This window comes from Hydra viridissima, unplaced genomic scaffold (assembly GCF_058129835.1).
Source record: "Hydra viridissima isolate aposymbiotic clone 2 unplaced genomic scaffold, HvirCarnegie_v1 scaffold_7, whole genome shotgun sequence".
NCBI lineage: Eukaryota > Metazoa > Cnidaria > Hydrozoa > Anthoathecata > Hydridae > Hydra > Hydra viridissima.
Window position 1 is genome coordinate 1432421 of NW_028324306.1, and position 16705 is coordinate 1449125.

Consider the following 16705-nt stretch of genomic DNA (forward strand, 5'->3'; position numbering starts at 1 on the left):
GCCCGCGTAGCTCAGTGGTTAGAGCACTGGTCTTGTAAACCAGGGGTCGAGAGTTCAACTCTCTCCGTGGGCTGTACTAAAGCTTTTCTTTTCAATAAACTGTTGGGTTCGTAAGACCAACAAAGTATTAAATAAAAGCAAATTATGTTTTAAGTACTCATGATTTATTCATTCACTGAAGAAACTTACGTAAGAAAACCCATAATCAAGAAATCTTAGAAATGTCGATTTTTCTATAGAAGAAAAAGAAAAAAAATTTTTCTAACATGACGTGATTTCAAAGTTCTGATTTGAAATCAGTATAAAAAATGATATTAAGCTGTAACATTTCATCTACCAGTTAAAAGTTGGACGAATAAAACCACGAATTATGCGATTTTGTTTTTGTGCACTATGAAGATACAAAAATAAATAGTCACAGGATACTCGAGGTGTACGGGTTCGATCAGGGGGCAAGTACGGACAGTATCGCCCGTTAAATGCCCGTATAACTAACATAATTTATTCTTGCATAAAAAAGCTACTTTACGTAGAAGCCCGTTGCTTTTACCCAACACCTTTAGGATGCCCGCATATGCCCATTAAAAGAAAATAACAACTGAAATATCTTATTATATAATGATATTTCAGTTGTTATTCAAATTAAATACATTTATACAAACAAAACAGACACACTTGGTGAAAATAGTTGGACAAATCAAAAACTTCAATAAAAACTGAACTCTGAAAATTCCACAATTTATAGTCGTTACGGGGAGCTTTCATAGTTTTCTTTGGTCACAACAGTGAGAGTTTCAAAGATTGAGAGTTTCTGACTGCGCGGAGTTAGGGGAGGAAGAAGAGAAGAGTCTCAGACAGAAGTTCCGCTTTCTTTTGATATCACAAAGCTCTCTAAGAGACTTTAATGCGCAGAAAAAGTTCACTCTTAAATTTTATTAAAAGTTCACTCTTAAATTTTATTAAAAGTTCACTCTTAAATTTTATTAAAACGTAAACCTCAAATCTAACATTTCTTTAACGGGCATATACGAGTGTAATGAAAATGCACTTTAAAACTATCAAGCGTATACGGGTAAATTACAAATTGTACGGGCGATGTCCATACGTACTTGTGTACGAGTAGGTTCAGATAATGCCTTTGCGAGAATACTTTTTGTACAGGCATTAAAACCTGTACCCGTACATGTAAACATTAAATATCTTATGACTTAAGTTAAAGAACTATTTCAAAATGTAAAACGAATTTCAAAAGCCCACGGAGAGAGTTGAACTCTCGACCCCTGGTTTACAAGACCAGTGCTCTAACCACTGAGCTACGCGGGCTTATATGATTAAAAATATTAAATATATATAAACAAAAAGGATTTTTAAGTTATGGGTTTAGCAGCAATAGCTTTGCAGATTTATCCACACTTTTTCGGGAAGACCCTTTGGAATGTCGTCTCAGAGTTTGCCTTCCCATTGCAGTGAGTAAACAAAAGCTTCTTAAGAAGCATCAGTTTAATACTTGCACGTCGGGCGACTCATACACTTGATATTAGCCATTAGGTCGAGAAGCAGCAGGGGAACATGGGGCAAGATGACGAACGTTTTGAAAAGCACTTATATCTTATTCAATAACTGTTTCAATAAGTTAAGCTTTATCAAAAAGTGGAAAAAAAATTATTATGCGTCACATATGTATAAAAAAAAACCATATAAAAATCAAAAACAACCTGGAAAAAACTCATTAACCAAAGTTACCTCAAATTATCATCTTGTCCCGTATGCGGGGTAAGATGGCGACTTTAAAAAAAGTAAATTCCATTATACCATTACTTTCTCAAATAACACGATATCATAAATTCTAGTTAATGAGATATGTAATACAAACGGTTATATAATTTTTTAAACAATTAAACTATAATTTATATAGAGCTATGCAAAAAAAAGTCTACTAATCAGTTCATAGCAAATTCCAACACAACAAAATAAAGCAAATGTCAAACAAAATATTTTAATGCATAATAAAGCAATTTAACAAAGACACAAAGCTACACAAAAGTTATTAGAGTTCAGGTTTATGGTAAAACATGCACTTTGGCGAAACGACAAACAAGTCATCTTGCCCCGTTCATCTTGCCCCGTTTATCTTGCCCCTAGGCTACTTAATCTTCAAAATGACTCAGAACTCTACATAAATAAGTTATCATAGCTTAATGCTACTTGTGTGGCTTCCAAATTGAACTGAATGAGATTTTCTTGCTTACCTTTGGCTGGTGATGTAATAATGAAATAAATCAAATACAAGCGGATAAATTTTTTTTTTCTTTACAAAGGGAAAACCTTTTTAATAATTATTTTTGATTCCGAAAATAATATTTATAAAGAAAGCATAAATAAATCTAGTAGATGTAATCTACTTCCCTTTCAGCTACAGTCAGATTTCATATTTAGTTGAGTTTTGAAGATAACAATATGTTTTCATCTTGCCCCATTCGTCATCTTACCCCATGTTCCCCTACATTTCTTAGAGATACAACAATATACGTACTCTACAATCAATTCAATGAAAAGTTTAAACTTGTAAAGCTTTTTTTTAGTTGGACTTAAACATGTAGTTCCAATAAGCTTTTGTCAATTATCCATTCTTTTGATTTCAACTATGAATTATTACTTCAAGGCTGCCTCCCAGCAAACATCGAGTCTAAAAAAGACGTCTTTAGATGTATAAAAAAACGTCTAATACGTCTAAAAGACATATTTAAGACGTCTTTTTTAGGCTAAATGTTTGCTGGTCAAAATGTTTGCTGGGCTAAGAGTTTCGTGAGTATTGAGCAGCAATAAAAATTCGTCACGGGCCATTACCCAACTAGGCTCTACTATTGATTCCCAATTAATGTTATGTTTTCTTATTTCAAACTCAGTCCGCTTAGGCTGTGAGTGTTGTTGGTAATGCATTTTGTCTGTTATACTATCCCATAAGCGATGGCAGCACGGACATTTAGTATAACCTACTAAAAGTTCTATAAGAAAGCCAAACATTTTAAAGTCCCACAATCATTGGGTAGGTGTACACTTTATAATTTAAATTCTCAAGCACTACTTTCATACTTTGATAATTTTCTTAAAGAATTACAAAATGAGTCAATGGAAGATAAGAAAACTTGTCTTTCTTATAAGGAAAGAGCTACAAAAGCTATCAAGATTTTTGTAGAACTCTCTATGAAAAGACGCTAATCAGAAGAAAAGCACGAGATTCCAATTTCTTCAAACAACCTTTTTGCAATAATAATCCGTAAAAAAGTTTTTGAAAACAAACGTATTATAAGCCGGCGTGACACTGTTTTATTTTCTCTATTTGATGTATAGTTTGACTGATTCTAATACATTCTATATATGCATATTTCTAACAAAATACAGTTTTGTCTGATTAAAGATAAAATCACATAAAAAATGCTGTACTATCTTTACTCCATTTTATTTGGTAATAAGATGTTCTAAAAATACTTTTTTTAAAATGTTAAAAATCATTTTTATTTAACGAAAAATATTCATACAGCAATATGGTTTTTGACTTCATTTTTAGCGCCATCATTCGTCATAGTGTCTTCATAGCGTCATCGAGCATCATTGATACCAATTTTATCAGATGAGTTTTATTAACTTTATTAGTGATTTTATCAAAGCCTCACAGAGGCTGAGTGAAACCCATGCCGCTTTAATATTTTGAGGCATCTTATATATCACTCATTTACAACCTTCCACCTATATTGTAAACAAGAAAAAATAAAAACAATGGTGCCAATGATTAAACATCAAGTTTAATTACAGAAATGCTTCTCTTGTATTTATCGCAGCAAATAAGGTAATGATTGATGTGAAATCTAGTCCTGTGAGTCCTGTGAGTCCTGTGAGTCCTGTGAGTCCTTTGAGTATGAATATTCAACAGCTATAACGGGGGCACCAAAAAAAAATATTGTATATCGATTTTTCATCATACTTTTAGCTCTCACAAGTCACTTTCCGATAAACCACAAAGGTTTTAAATGTTTTGTTTGAAGACTGCTGTTTTATATAAAACATTACCTATGGTTTCCCCCCTTCTAACAACCGTACATATTATTTCATGGAAATAACTAAATCAAGAATTGTGCCTTTAGGTTTTTACTGTTTGAAGAAGCACAGCAATATAGAAACATGGATGTAAAAATGTACAGGGAACATTTTTCTAAAAAAATTCACTCGGACCCAAAATATGGAAGATGTGATGAACAATCTTCTTGTGTCGTCTGATCCGTATGATATTTCTAGAAAATATTCTGTGAAGAGCCAGAAGATCAATGAAGATCCTGAAAAAAAAAAATTAAAATTAGTTAACTATTTAATTATTAATTAGTTAAAATATTCATTAGATATATATAAAAAAAGAAAGTTTAAGAATATGGGTGTATAAAAAGTAGAAAGCTTAGCAATAATGCTTTAATTTTTGAATAAAATGTTGTTTTGTAAATGGTTTAGAACTAAATCCATGATACTTGACGATTTTTTATATGTTCGCCTTGCTGTTGCATTTTTTAGCTGTTGGACTGTTTTGGAGTTATTTTGGACTTTTCACGAGATTTTTTCCAGCTTTGCAATTGTTAAAAGTGTCGTTATTAGTGTCGGAGTTTTCTGCCGAAAATTTTAGAATTTATTGGATTTTAAGATTCACAGCATCTTTGGTTTTTTAGATTTAACTTCGCGTTTTCATAAAGCAAAAACTTGTCTAGTGCGTTACGCAATATGCATAACACTTTAATTCCAGTAAACACATTTGGGATGCAACACATTTGGGATGAAACACATTTGGGATGGAACACATTTGGGATGAAACACATTTGGGATGCAACACATTTCCAATCAGAGTTTGTTTGTTTTTTTATTTATTTCTCCAACAAAAAATCTTTCGACAGCGAATGTCGAAAGATTTTTTAATCAGCAACATGTTTGAAATGTTTAGAAATCAAGTGGTAGAGGAAAAAAAACACACTGTTGTGACCAAAACTAAAAATTGTCACTAACTTAACTAAAAAAACCGTAACTAAATTTAGTCGACTAACTTTTTAGTCTAACAAAAACTAGTCGACTAAGAATTTAGTTTAACTAAATTTAGTCGACCACATTTTTAGTATAACTAAAATTAGTCGACTGACATTTTAGCGTAACTTTGTGGTCAAACTAAATTTAGATATTTGCAGGATCATATAGATCAAATAAATAGTGACAAAGAAAGTACCAGCCTAAATAATCTTATATTCATTTGAAAGTATGAAGGTTTTAACCTGATGAATGGATATGAAACTGTAACACGATAACAGGTTGTAGCATGAGGCTGTAATATCCCAACTGAGTTGATCCACAATTTGAAGATTTTGAAAGATATGCAGCATCAATATAATACAGGATTTTTCTGAATTTTATTCACTTTGTTTCTATTTATTCAAAGATATGACTTACGGATGATTCTCTTGCGTGAAGGTAAATATTTGCATGTCAACAAATTCATTAAAAAAAAAAACAAAAAAACCGCCTTATTTTCAAAATTTGTTTTAAATATTAGTAAAATTTCAATAATAATAAGTGGCCCTGTGGCCCAATGGATAAGGCATCTGACTACGAATCAGGGGATTCCAGGTTCGAGTCCTGGCAGGGTCGTCACCTTTTCTTAACTTTTTAAAAAAGTTTTTGATCGAGCTTGAAGTAATAAACAAAAGCCTGAAAATAAATACTCTAATTAGTTTTTTATTTTAAAGAAGAACCAGTCAGCTAAATTATCGTAGTTTTCTAAAAAATTTAATTTGAATGCAATTAGTTTCATATAAAATTTTATGTTTAAGTTCTCATTTCATGTTTTACGAAACGTAAAAATTATTAGCCTGCTATTTATCAGTAAGAAAAAACTTTGTTTTGTAAACTGAAAGTTATTTCTCTGAAAAAAATCAATATAAGTTATATTGATTTTTTTCAATATGTATTTACTGATAAAAACCGTTATATTACAACGATTTCTATCAGTAATTAAAATCAACAATAGTTTAAGTAATTAGGTATATTAAAAATCAGTGATTTTTAATATTCCTTAATACGAAATGCTGATTGCTTTTTATGAAAACGGCCGACGGTAAAAATATCAAGTAAAAGTTTTATTTCAAGCGCAGCTGTTCAAAATAAAGATTTTACAAATTACTAAAAGTAATGAACAAATGAGTAATAAATGTGCAATTTTGTTCCAGCTCAGTTAACATTTGGACGTGTACAATAGGTCCGTAGATCTAGATCAAATGAACTCTGCTATTTACAAGGGTATTTCAGAGGAAGATTTACTACCTTATGCTAAAGAAAAGTACCGCAGAATCGGAGATTTCAGCAGGAAAATGCCCCCAAACACATCCAAGCTGTTAAAACAGTGGTTTTCTGCTTCAAAATGTGAGAGTTTGGAGCCGGCCATCTCTACACCGGACTTGAATTCAATAGAACACTTACGATTTTAGATTGTCTAGTTCAAAAGCATAAAAACTGAAATAAAACTGTTTTATTGAAGTCATTGGAGTAAGAATGGGATAAAATTCCATCAGCTTGTACTTATTGATTAAAAGAGTCAATCCACATTATTATGCGGCTGTTATCGCTGCAAAGCATATGGCTGCATAATATTAACATGAAAATTAACATAAAAAGTCTGTTATAAAACGCGTGGGCTGATAATTTTTCTTGTAGTACAAAATGGCCGTAAACTTTAAGTCTCCAGGATGTGTAGTTTCTGAGATTTTATTACTTTCACTGGATATCAGAGTTGAAAGAACATGAATGATGTATAACGAATAATGGTCCTGGATCTAAATGGCGATCTGTAAATTTCGAAGCACGTCGAACATTCGTCCAAAATTTAGAATGTTTGGATGCATCCAAGACTATATTTTCCCTTCTGATACTATGTCATGATGCATTAAGTTGTGTATAACATTCTTTATTAAATATGGTGGGTCAAAAATTATATTTTGTGCCTGTAGTTGAATGTTTAATTGATGGATTTGTTTACAAAAATCCTAAAGCATCAGGTGTAGCAATATCACTTGATCTCTGATTACAAACAAGACATCTTACAGTTATAGGTAGATGAATCATAGCATTAATTAGTACCTTAACTAAATTGGTTGAGCACACAGAAGAGTCACTGTAAAAAAAAGATATTGGTTGTTTTCACTTTAATAATAACCTACACATTGGTTTCCATTAGGTTAAATTCCCGTAATCTTGTCAATGTTTTTGTCATAATCTAGATGTTACTTTAAAGACGTTTAATCGAAGACAAGGATACAGTAACATTCATATTTGTTCAAAGTTTCCACTCTTATTTTTGGCAAGACCAAAACTTTATTGGAAAACCCAGGTTCTCAGTTCCCAAAGACTTTTCCAAGAAACATCAAATGTGTGACTTGACCAGGTAATGTAAAAACTCTCGTAAATATTTTAAAAGCTTGTAGACTACAATACATAATCCTCTAAGTTAAAAGTCTATCATTAACAGTCCGATGTTTGCCATTATTCATGTGCATTTGACTTTCAAAGAACAGTAACTGGGTGTTAGTTGAAAACCCTGGTACAGAACTCATGGCTTGTTTGCTGAAAGTATGAGTTGTATTGCACACAGAAACTAAAAAATGAAACAGTCAATAAGTCATTTGGAGCTGTCTGTTGTATAAGAAAAAGCAGGTCATATTTCCTGGCTCTGTTGTCTGGAGTGAATAATAACTGATTATTTGTATGAATTTATGTGGATGCAAAGATTTACCAAACATTGTTTTTCCTCTTTTGGAATCAGATTATAACAGCATATCCTGTTTGGTTACTATATACATTTACAGTTCATGCTTTTGGATGGATCTTGTAAATCTAATATGACACAAATTTATTAAAAGCATTTTTAGCGAAGAACATTTACAAGGAATACCAATTTTGTTGTTCAATAAAAATTACTTTTTGTTTTAAATAATGATAGAAGTTTTTGTAAAAAAAAAGTCATTGATTCTGTTATAAAATTCAAATTCATAAGAATTACATTTATAAGAATCACATGCTTTACAAGAATAATGTTTTACAGCTCTTTTGTCCGTCTGGGGTCGATTAATAAAACTTAGGCCATTATTGTTAAATTTTCACAAAATTCACTGTTTTTATATGATTCTTAATAAGCATAAAATTCTCTATCATAATCAACCAAACAAATGTAGGGGTAGTTGTCAAGTAGCACCAAATATTGTCTAACACTTAAAGCGCTTTTCTTCTCATTTGAAGCTTAGAACACCTGTAGAATAGTAAAAATGTAAAAAAAGTCTGTTTTAGAAGAAAAAATAATGTCTAGCCTATGAAATCATCTTTTCAATTTTTGAAATTAAAATGCTAGTTTGAGTATTTGAACAATATATTTAATTTTAAATGAATGAGTTGGTTAGAGAAAAAACTATAGTATTACAAACAAGGTTTTAAATCATCACTTAATCAAAATCAGGAGCCATCATTTTTTGGTTTGCGAAGTTCATTATTGCATGTTTGTGCTGAATTTCACAAACATCATTTTGGCTATTTTAAGTCTTTGCAACTTTGATTGCGGCTGGAGATATAGGTCTTGATAATAACATCATAGGCAAGAAGTTCAGCTGACGTTAGTTTTATTTGCTTTTCTTAATGTGACTTGGGAAAAAACGCGCTTCACAATACCACTTGAGATTGGGAGAATGAAAAGTGCGAAAATAACTCGAGAATATATTTTTGGAAAGTGTTATTTTTGAAAACCCTATTTTTATTTTCGCAATTTTTAATATTTTTTCCACGTCTTATATTACCGACGTAATGCAGTTAGGCCAAAATAATGCCATATATACCAAGATAATAGCAATATATGCCGCATTTCCGAAATTTGGCATTCTGTATTGCCAATTGGCAAAGCTGGTTCGAGGTTACACGTGTGCAGAAAAAGTCATGAGCTTAATCCATTGGGACTATAATCAACGACAATTCTTATGAAACGAATTAAGGCTCCTCAAACGTCCAAGCACTTTGCAGATGAATGTAACCGTTCGCAGTACGTTCGTGCTCGTACGCAGGCTGTCAAAAGGCGTCAATATTTATTGGAGACTTAGATAAAACATGGTCTCTGTTTACAAAATCATTTATATCGTTAAAATGAAAAACTAGATTAAGGCAGGCAATGCGATTTTGTAAATTTATTTTTGAAAGACCAACTTTAACACAGAGACTTATCGTCTTTTAAAAGAAGCTGCTCATCAGAGTGTTTTGATTAACTCGCTGATAATGAAACAAAAGTTAGAAACATCATTAAGAAAGTTTCGACCCTGCCAGGACTCGAACCTGGAATCCCCTGATTCGTAGTCAGATGCCTTATCCATTGGGCCACAGGGCCACATGTCACTGAAGTAATTTAAGGTATTAAATAATTTAATCTATAGTTTACTTATAAATCAATAATTTAAATAACAAAAAGTAGCTTTATCTTTTCATTACCCTTTAATAGGCATTTTTGTACAATAGTTAAAGGGCGATGGAGGGGAGGGATTTTGGTTAATAAAGCTAGCTGTCTCCTTACCCCTAAGTACAGGATAATATGTTAAAAACGATGAATTTTTACAAAGGAATCTTTTTTATGTAATTTTTTCTTTACTTATTTGAATGAAGAAATGAAAGTTTTATTCATTCAATTTTTCTGGTTTAATAACTAAAAATCTGAAGCGACTGCTGTTTGAAATTGTGAAAAAGCTAATTAAGTAAAGACAGGGCCGTCGAAGGTACGTTATTTGCAACTCTAAAGGTTCCTATTAAGTAATTAGAAAAGTGTACTTTCGACTCACTGTTTTGCGACTTCAAAAAAATTTTTGTTGGGGCTTTCACAGTGGCGTGGCTGGCTCGGAAAGGCACCCGGGGCGGAAGTTGGTAGTTTCACCCCCATCAAAAGTTAAAAGCATTAAATTTAACATGTATTTCATTAAACAATTAATATTTATATTTCTAATATTGAACAAATACCAAAGCACAACAACAACGAAGACGAAAAAACATTTTTAAAATAGGTGTTTATTTTATAATTAAAATATCTTTTTTGGCTTAAAAATAATTTTGTATTTTTGTTTGTTCTATAAGTTGAGGTACCAAGTGTCACCCCAAAATGGGTGACACCCGGAGTTGACCGCCCCACCACCCCGCCCCCTTTAATCCGCTACTGAGCTTTCATATATTCAAAAATTCTTATAGAGTCGGTGAAATCGCTTGACGTGATTCATTAAAAACCATCTAATCGAACATACTTTTCTAAGCGTCACCACTAACTGTTATATATTTTATATTCCAACGCTTTCCTCATAAGGTAAAAAATCTACAAATATTTTGATGACTGCAAAAAATTTCTACCTGAATTGAAGTAATCATGGAGTCCTTATAAACTAAGTTTATATTTGAGAATTGCTGTGTGTATACTCTGCAAGATAACTATAAGATTTGGTTTTTGTTTGGACGTTATCAATATTACTGACTTCTGAGGTCCTCGCGAGATTAACTGACGTCCGACTTTGTTGATGTCAGTTAATCCATTTGCTGTTAATACGATAACAATAAAAGTTGTTTTTAGATGTGGAAAAAACATGACATATTGATATGATTTACTAGGTAGCGACGCATCGTATCGTACATCGTTAAATATGGTCAATGCATCGAAACGCGCATCGTAAAACAATGCATCGAAAAATCTTCATCGTTAAACAATGGATCGAAAGACTGCATCGTTAAACAATCCATCGAAAGAATAAATTTAAAGTATAAAACAGCTAGATTCAAATCTAAAATTTTATTTGGTCATTTTTATTTGCTGTTTTATTTGCTACGACAATGGAAAAAAAAATTTACAAAAAAGAAGAAAACTTCAATTTTTTTTTGTGGAAAATTGAATCAAACTGTAAAAGGCATATCATTCATTTTCTTTTATGTAAACAAGTTCTCTTTTATATAAACAAGTTCTTCAACTTCGGATGCTGACAGATTGGTTCTCCTGTCACTACAGATATTTCTAGCTATGAAAAACACTCGTCCAGGACTGAAGAAAGCTGCTGGAATTGCAAATGTTCTCCTGGCGAAGCGGGCATGTTTGGGATACTTAACGGATTGGTTCTTTTGGTGACGAAGTATATCCCCATTACTGGCTATTGGTGTTGTTTTTAAATAGTTTTATAACTCCACCTTAATCTCGGTCATCAAGGAGGTCCTCTCTTTTGGGTTATCTACCACTTTTCCAAACGTTTGGACCTTTAAACCTCTGGAAGACCTTCTTACGTATCCAGTTGTTATGTTTTCTTGTGGCTGTGCTTGTGTCATTGTGTCTTGTTACGTGTCATCAACGAGGGATTATAATGTGTTGGTGGTGTTCGTAAGTTCAGCCTTGCACATGTTGAACACAGCTTCCTTCAGGGATATCTTGGTCATGTTGTACTTTTGCCCAATGCCATGTAATGTTGATTCTTTGTAACGTGGATTCAACATGTTTTGCATATGCGTATTCTAAAACTTTAGCTCCACATTCGGAAAACTTGTCATTTATTTCCAACAAGTAATGATCAACAACCTCTTTCTTCATGGGATTGGGTGGATCATGTGATATTAACTACAATTCGTCTTCCAGATTAAAGAGTTTTGGAATGACATGGACTATTGAGACCTCGTTCTCTGCACTTGCAAGGTTGGAGAGTTCTTCAAATTTTTCCAATAGCTCAATCATTGTCCTTAACTATTCAATCTCCCCTTCATCTGGTATTTTGTTGACTAAATTTTGCGAGTCATCTGAAGAAATTGGCTTATACTGTCCTTTTGTACATACTTTCATAAAGTGTTTAAAGTCATTGTTGTAAACTGCATCAAAAGACAACATGCTATCCACTGAATCATTGCAGCAACAACTTCCTTCTGTTCGTCGCCATTCCTAGACCATTAACTTTTGATGACTGCTCGGTTTGTTGGTGTTTTGTCGCAGGACATTTGATCTTTTCTTGACCTCCTATATTGACAATTGCAAACTCTGACTCTGATAATGGCTTTAAAGTTGAATTTTCTTCTGGTGCTGGACTAAACTATTGATCTTGTTTTCGCCCTTGCTTCTCTTATTTCTAGTGTTTCAAAGCTGGTCTTGTGGTTTGTCCTAAGATGGCTTCTCATCCCTGTTGTACTTCCACTAGGCACGTTGTAACCCTCACTACACTCAATGCAACTAGCTCTGTTTTCACAAATTTTGATAAAGTAATCCCAAATTAAGAAAATTTTTGGCATCTGGAAGGGAAAAAAATTTTTAATTTAACTATATCGTTCATCATACATCTAACAATCTATCTAGATACCAATCAATCAATAAACCTATCTATATATATCAATCTATCTATCTGTATACCTATCCATCTAACTTTACAAATAAATATTTACATATATATAAGTATGTAAGTATTTAATCGTACATCATACATCGTACATCGAAAAGAAATATTTTAAATAAAAAAAGTCTACCTTGTTGATTGCAAGCAGAAGATTGTTGTAGAAAATGTTCACTAATATGGATTCAAAATTTGCATGATTTAAAAATTTTTAATGAGCAATATTTATGCCTTATTAATAGGTAATTTAATTTAACGATTTACGATTAACAATATATTTAACGATCTATTTAACCAAACAATTTACAATTCATTTTCACAGTGCTCGTTACAAAGTTTAATGAACTCTTAAGCTATTTTTACGCTCCATCTTTCATCCAAAACTCTGCCTAGCTATGGCACTGACTACACTGTGTAACAATTTTTTTTTAACATACAAAATATTACATGAATTAAATTACATATTTGATTGTAAATAAAATTGCCAAATGATATAGGTGTATTAAATGACTGGTTTAATATAAACTCGTTTTCTATACTTTTTGCTGCACCGTTGATTTGACGTGAATAAGCAAATAATTACGATAATTGCTATTTTTTGGCTTGACTAATGTAGGAGAATGTAAAAAAAAATCGAGAGTAAAAAGTAGCATCAGTATCTAAACCATTATCTCACAGAAAAAAAAAATTCGATTTCTTTAGCAACAGACACTACTCACGAACGAAGCAATAATTGAGGCTAATAGGCAATTATTGGAGTATACACTTTTCAGTAGCTCCCTGCTGCGACGACATTTAATTGAACAGCACCAGTTGATTGGTTTGACTTGATTTTTGGATGTTTCGGTTAGAAAATCTGAAAGATAGGGATCTAGCTTAAAAAAACTGAGGCTTTTTATTTTTGGTTCAAAAACTTAAAAGCCGTATTACTTAACAACGGCGGCCAATATCCTTTCTTTTAAAAATATTGTTTCTTTCTTTGTTTATGGGATAACAGAGACCGAAAACCACTACAAAGTTAAAGACTGGCACAAAAGACATAATATGTTTGTGTTAAATCCAATTTCAAATATGAACCCTTATTCCACAAGAAAATGTGATTCTTCCGACCTTACACATCAAACTTGGAATGAAGAAAGAGTTTTTCAAGGATATGGATAAAAATGGTAATGAACTTTTGTATTTGAAAAGTGTATTTTCTAAATTAAGTGATTTTTAATTGAAAGAAAAGATAACTTTCACAAAAAAAAAAGTTAATTTTCGTTCATTTTCTTTAACAACACGTGACTTTTTATTTATGATGCGTTTAACGACATTTTTGTTTTTGTACTTGCGCATAATGCTGTTTTTTGCGACAACGAGGCTGGGGCGTCTGGTTGCATACTTCCTTGTATTCTGGACCGGAGTCTATCCTAATTTAATTTTCATCTTTTTATGGCGATTGCTGAAAGCTGATTTGTTTTGATAAAACCAGTGGAATCTTTTAATTTCCGCATTGTCCTCACTAACTGACTAAATACTACTGTTCAATGCATTTTGTTAAATTATTACACTTAGACTGAGTCAGCAACAGAACTCCGATGAAATGATCCCATAAAGTATACGTTCAGCAACTTCTATTTGGTTAGTCGGTGCGACGAACGAAACTTTTCAAAGTTCTAAACTTCCGTCATGTGGCGGTGTCTTGAAGGTTTTTTGTTCTACTACCACCATAGCAGCCGAGAGAAATTTCGGGCCCCGGGGAAGTTTTCTTAAGGGGCCCTCATTATGAATAATTATATACCGGCGGCCATGACTACCACACTGATGAGAATATGAGTTTCAAGAAAAGTATTAATAAACCTGTTTCTTGAAAAAAAAATAGCATGTCAACCATAAAGATTAAGACTGCACATAGATTTTCTGCAATGGCATTTACAGGAAGTTATTATTAGTGCCAGCGCTACAGGACAAAGCCCGCATAAAGCATCACCAAGCTTTTTAGCTTGAAAATCTAGGAAATATTTGATCCAGCAGTTCCACTTATTTTACATTGTGGCGGTAAGATAATGGATGGCCTTACTGGTTCAGAGAAAGGTAAAGTTGATTGACTTCGATTCTGGTTTCTGAGCTTTTCCTTAAGCTCTAAGATGGCGACGACTGCTTCAATGGGACAAGCAATCACACAAACAATTAATGAATGAAGCTGGTGAAATAGGATCAAGGGTCTCTGCTTTGAAACAACATCTTCAAATATTGGAACAAAGATGGCGCTTGTATTCGTTTAAAACAATGCTTGGTCGAAAGTTAATTAATTTGGATTGTTGTCACTGCATCCCAGAATTTATCCTTGAAAAGGTTTCCAGAGTTCATGACTTCTCAAGGTTTCCTAACATGGAATTATTTGGCCACTTCAAAGATTTTCTGTGTGCACTACCTAATACCCTAAAATTACCAAGGCTGCCACAACAGCCTTTGAGCGTCACTTTTGGTATTTCTTTGAAACTCTAGTTGCCTTCGGTTTCTTTGATGATGTGTCATAATAGAGGAGAAGTACTTAATGATAGTGACACTCCAAGAAATTGAAGGCTCAGTTGAGCCTCTAAAACAAATTTAGACATTTCAGCATCCGACTAGTAAGAAACTTGACAATTTTGCAACAAAGTGAACATCCTTTTTTTTTTAAGGTTCTTGGCATATCCCAGGAACATTTGCAATCCCTCAAAATTGTCAATGATTTGGTTGAACTAACACCTGTTAGTTTTGTGTCTTTACAGTGTAAAATTCCGAATTTTTTAGTGAGAAGGAGTACCAGGGGCCGAAATTCATCAGAGCCTCTTATCACAATATGGGGGCAGTGCATTTTTATGTAGAAGTGTTTATAAGTGGACAGAAATGCTTAAATATGTGAAAAAAAGCGTGACGCACGAAGAGGGAGCAGGATGCCCTTTAATTTCTACCACTAATAAGAAGATTCAGCAGTTCAGTGAGTTACTATTGATGACGTTGCTTGTTCTTTGCAAATTAGTCATGGCTCTACGTTTAAAATTATCCATAATGAACTTGGCTTCCATAAAGTCTGCGCAAAATGAGTTCTAAGACAGCTAGCTGAAGACCACAAGCGCAAACGTCATGAGGTCTGTCAAAATTTGCTCAATCGTACGTCGATCATTATGAGCCAGAATTGAAAAGACATTGTATGGAGTAGAGACATCCTGGATCGCCAGTTACGGAGAAACTCAAGACTCAGGATTATGTAGGAAAGGTAATTGCAACCTTATTTATGGACCAAAAAGGTCCTATACTTAAAGATTACCTGGAACAGGGGCGTACAATCAACAGTGCAAGATACAAAGATTAACTGGTCAATAAACTGAAGCCAGCAATTCGTACTAAATATTTAGGCCTATTGTCGAATGCTGTTTTATTGTTGCATGACAATGCACGCCCACACACAAAAGCTCACACTCTTCAAACCATTTACCAATTAGATTTGAGGTGCTGGAACACCCTCCCTAAAGCCAGACCTCGCCCTTTTCTATCATAGCTTTACACCGTTTAAAGATGGTTTAAGAGGTAAGCAATTTTTTACGGATAAAGATCTAAAAGAAATGGTATATAAATGGCTGCAGGACCAACCAAAATACATTCTTCTAGTTGGGAATATGAAAGCTTGTTGACCGAAAGACCAAGTGCATTGAGAAGCAAGGAGATAATATAGAAAAATGATGTATCTTTTATCATTGTTATTGTTATTAAATATACTGAATAAAACCAAAGTGGATATAATTATCAACTTTCCCTTGCATAACTGTACTCGCATTAAAATTTAAAACACAGGTAACCATGTTTAAAATTTGATTGATTTGAAATTTTCAAATTGTCTTTATTCAATATAATTTATAAGTATTTCAAAACTTAATACAATAAATTTTCTCACGGTCCTTTTTGCTGGGATATGTAAGTTGTTAAAGTAATAAAGGCGTTGTTTTTACTATTCAAACGTTAACTTTCTTTTACGATTGCGATGCTCCATTAACTACGAAGCGTTCCAGAACCTTATGAACATAAAAACATCTCATTTCATTTTTAAACATTTTGGTTCATACACTGATATTTTGTTGGGATAAGAAAAACAAAAACAAAAAAACAAAAAAAAAAATCTAGAGTCACATCAAAAAAAAGAAAAAAAGACACCGGTTTTATGGTTCATGGTTTTACTCATGATTACTTTATTATTCGCTTTACTCTTAAGAAGCCCGGGGTGTTTTTTTCTAATAAAA

General features: G+C 32.8%; 4 non-coding genes across 4 annotated transcripts; 2 read left to right on the forward strand and 2 right to left on the reverse strand.

The window, feature by feature from the left end:
• On the forward strand, window positions 1-73 carry Trnat-ugu (transfer RNA threonine (anticodon UGU)). The gene has a single exon. It is a non-coding gene; the product is annotated as a tRNA-Thr (tRNA).
• A 1177-nt stretch (window positions 74-1250) lies between these two features.
• Window positions 1251-1323, reverse strand: Trnat-ugu (transfer RNA threonine (anticodon UGU)). Its single transcript has one exon. It is a non-coding gene; the product is annotated as a tRNA-Thr (tRNA).
• Window positions 1324-5603: 4280 nt separating this feature from the next.
• Trnar-acg (transfer RNA arginine (anticodon ACG)) lies at window positions 5604-5676 on the forward strand. Its single transcript has one exon. It is a non-coding gene; the product is annotated as a tRNA-Arg (tRNA).
• A 3693-nt stretch (window positions 5677-9369) lies between these two features.
• Trnar-acg (transfer RNA arginine (anticodon ACG)) lies at window positions 9370-9442 on the reverse strand. The gene has a single exon. It is a non-coding gene; the product is annotated as a tRNA-Arg (tRNA).
• Window positions 9443-16705: the final 7263 nt, after the last annotated feature.